Raw genomic sequence first — 3,917 nt, 5'->3', positions numbered from 1 at the left:
AGCAGTGGCCACAGGACTGGAAAAGGTCAGTTTTCATTCCAATTCCAAAGAAAGGCAATGCCAAAGAATGCTCAAACTACCACACAATTGCAGTCATCTCACATGCTAGTAAAGTAATGCTCAAATTTCTCCAAGCCAGGCTTCAGCAATACATGAACCATGAACTCCCTGATATTCAAGCTGGTTTTAGAAATGGCAGAGGGCTTTTCTGCCCATGGACGCCATCGAGAAAGCATCATTGAAGTCTTCCCTGCCTCCACTGCCATCATGTCTAAATCGGAGTCTCTCAAAAGAGCTTGAACAGCTGCGGAAGCTCTTCATCGGAGGATTGAGCTTTGAAACAACCTATGAGAGTCTGAGGGGCCATTTTGAGCAATGGGGAACGCTCACAGACTGTGTGCTAATGAGGGATCCAAACATTAAGCACTCCAGAGGCTTCGGGTTTGTCACACACGCCACGGTGGAGGAGGTGGATGTGGCCATGAATGCAAGGCCACACAAGGTGGACGGAAGAGTTGTGAACCAAAGAGGGCCATCTCAAGAGAAGATTCTCAAAGACCTGGTGCCCACTTAACTGTGAAAAAGATTTTTGTTGGTGGCATTAAAGAAGAACATCACCTGAGAGATTATTTTGAACAGTATGGGAAAATTGAAGTAATTGAAACCATGACTGACCGAGGCAGTGGCAAAAAGAGAGGCTTTGCTTTTGTAACCTTTGATGACCATGACTCCGTAGACAAGACTGTCATTCAGAAATACCACACTGTGAATAACCACAACTGTGAAGTGAGAAAAGCCCTTTCTAAGCAAGAGATGGCTAGTGCTTCATCCAGCCACAGAGTTCAAAGTGGTTCTGGAAACTTTGGTGGCGGTCGTGGAGGTGGTTTTGGTGATGACAACTTTGGTCGTGGAGGAAACTTCAGCGGTCGAGGTGGCTTTGGTGGCAGCCATGGTGGTGGCAGATATAGTGGCATTGGGCATGGATATAATGGATTTGGTAATGACAGAACAATTTTGGAGGTGGCGGAAGCTACAATGATTTTGGCGATTAGAACAATCAATCTTCAAATTTTGGACCCATGAAAGGAGGAAACTTTGGAGGTAGAAGTTCTGGCCCCCATGGTGGTGGAGGTCAATACTTTGCCAAACCACAAAACCAAGGTGGCTATGGTGGCTCCAGCAGCGGCAGGAGCTATGGCAGTGGCAGAAGGTTTTAATTACTGACAGGAAACAAAGCTTAGCAGGAGAGGAGAGCCAGAGAAGTGACAGGGAAGCTACAGGTTACAACAGATGTGTGAACTCAGCCAAGCACAGTGGTGGCAGGGCCTAGCTGCTACAAAGAAGACATGTTTTAGACAATACTCATGTGTATGGGCAAAAAACTCTAGGACTGTACTTCTGACTAATTGTATAACAGGTTATTTTAGTTTCTGTTCTGTGGAAAGTGTAAAGCATTCCAACAAAAGGTTTTAATGTAGATTTTATTTTTTTTTGCACCCAGGCTGTTGATTGCTAAATGTAATAGTCTGATCATGATGCTGAATAAATGTCTTTTTTTTTTTTTTAATGTGCTGTGTAAAGTTAGTCTACTCTGAAGCCATTTTAGCAAACTACCCCAACAGTGTGAAGTTAGAATTTATTCAGGGTGATGCCAGGTTCCATTTGAAATTTATTTACAACCTGCTTGGTGGAGAAGCTGTTGTCTTCAGAACCTTGGTGTAGTTGAACTTACAGTTACTGTGTTGTGACCTGGAGTTCACCATTAAAAGGGTCACCCATGAAAAGTCATGGAGTTTTTTTAATTTTTTTGGTTATTAATGATTGTTGGCACATCCTATGCAGTATATCTAAATTGAATTATGGTACCAGATAAAGTTATAGATGGGAATGAAGCTTGTGTATCATCCATTATCATGTGTAATCAATAAAAGATTTAATACCCTCTTGAATGGAAAAATAAGAAAAGGCAGAGGAACCAAAGATCAAATTGCCAACATCCACTGGATCATGGAAAAAGCAAGAGAGTTCCAGAAAAACATCTATTTCTGCTTTATTGACTATGCCAAAACCTTTGACTGTATGTATCACAATAAACTGTGGAAAATTCTGAAAGAGATGGGAATATCAGACCACCTAACCTGCCCCTTGAGAAATCTGTATGCAGGTCAGGAAGCAACAGTTAGAACTGGACATGGAACAACAGACTGGTTCCAAATAGGAAAAGGAGTACATCAAGGCTATATATTGTCACCCTGCTTATTTAACTTATATGCAGAGTACATCATGAGAAACGCTGGACTGGAAGACACACAAGCTGAATCAAGATTGCCAGGAGAAATATCAATAACCTCAGATATGCAGATGACACCACCCTTATGGCAGAAAGTGAAGAGGAACTAAATAGCCTCTTGATGAAAGTGAAAGAGGAGAGTGAAAAAGTTGGCTTAAAGCTCAACATTCAAAAAACGAAGATCATGGCATCTGGTCCAATCACTTCATGGGAAATAGATGGGGAAACAATGGAAACAGTGTCAGACTTTATTTTTTTGGTCTCCAAAATCACTGCAGATGGTGACTGCAGCCATGAAATTAAAAGACACTTACTCCTTGGAGGAAAAGTTATGACCAACCTAGATCGTATATTCAAAAGCAGAGAAATTACTTTGCCAACTAAGGTCCGTCTAGTCAAGGCTATGGTTTTTCCTGTGGTCATGTATGGATGTGAAAGTTGGACTGTGAAGAAGGCTGAGCACCAAAGAATTGATGCTTTTGAACTGTGGTGTTGGAGAAGACTCTTGAGAGTCCCTTGGACTGCAAGGAGATCCAACCAGTCCATTCTGAAGGAGATCAATCCTGGGATTTCTTTGGAAGGAATGATGATAAAGCTGAAGCTCCAATACTTTGGCCACCTCATGCAAAGAGTTGACTCATTGGAAAAGACGCTGATGCTGGGAGGCATTGGGGGCAGGAGGAGAAGGGGACAACAGGATGAGATGGCTTGATGGCATCACGGACTCGATGGACATGAGTCTGAGTGAAGTCCAGGAGATGGTGATGGACAGGGAGGCCTGGCGTGCTGCGATTCATGGGGTTGCAAAGAATTGGACAGGACTGAGCGACTGAACTGAACTGAACTGATGGGACCAGATGCCATGATTTCACTTTTCTGAATGTTGAGCTTTAAGCCAACTTTTTCACTCTCCTCTTTTACTTCATCAAGAGGCTCTTTGGTTCTTTATTTTCTGCCACAAGGGTGGTGTCATCTGCATATCTGAGGTTATTGATATTTCTCCTGGCAATCTTGATTCAGCTTGTGCTTCCTCTGGCCCAGCATCTCATGATGAACTCTGCATATAAGTTAAATAAGCAGGGTGACAATATACAGCCTTGACATACTCCTTTTCCTATTTGGAACCAGTCTGTTTTTCCTCCAGTTCTAACTATTGCTTCCTGACCTGCGTACAGGATTTTCAAGAGGCAGGTCAGGTGGTCTGGTATTCTCATCTCTTTCAGAATTTTCCACAGTTTATTGTGATCCACACACTCAAAGACTTTGGCATAGTCAATAAAGCAAAAGTAAATATTTTTCTGGAACTCTCTTGCTTTTTTGATGATCCAGCAGATGTTGGCAATTTGATCTCTGGTTCCTCTGCCTTTTCTAAAACCAGCTTGAACATCTGGAAGTTCACGGTTCATGTATTGCTGAAGCCTGGCTTGGGGAATTTTGAGCATTACTTTACTAGTGTGTGAGATGAGTGCAATTGTGCAGTAGTTTGAATATTCTTTGGCATTGCCTTTCTTTTGCATCGGAATGAAAACTGACCTTTTCCAGTCCTGTGGCCACTGCTGAGTTTTCCAAAATTGCTGATATAATGAGTGCAGCACTTTCACAGCATCATCTTTTAGGATTTGAAACA

At 42.4% G+C, this 3,917-nt stretch overlaps 1 pseudogene; it reads left to right on the top strand.

Annotated features, from left to right (window-relative positions):
• The first annotated feature begins 214 nt into the window (after positions 1–214).
• LOC138069917 (heterogeneous nuclear ribonucleoprotein A1-like) lies at positions 215–1,217 on the top strand (annotated as a pseudogene).
• Positions 1,218–3,917: the final 2,700 nt, after the last annotated feature.

Source organism: Capricornis sumatraensis, chromosome 2, assembly GCF_032405125.1.
Source record: "Capricornis sumatraensis isolate serow.1 chromosome 2, serow.2, whole genome shotgun sequence".
In the NCBI taxonomy this organism is placed as follows: domain Eukaryota; kingdom Metazoa; phylum Chordata; class Mammalia; order Artiodactyla; family Bovidae; genus Capricornis; species Capricornis sumatraensis.
The sequence above is the reverse complement of the archived record's forward strand: the minus strand, read 5'-3'. Positions and strand labels throughout refer to the sequence as shown.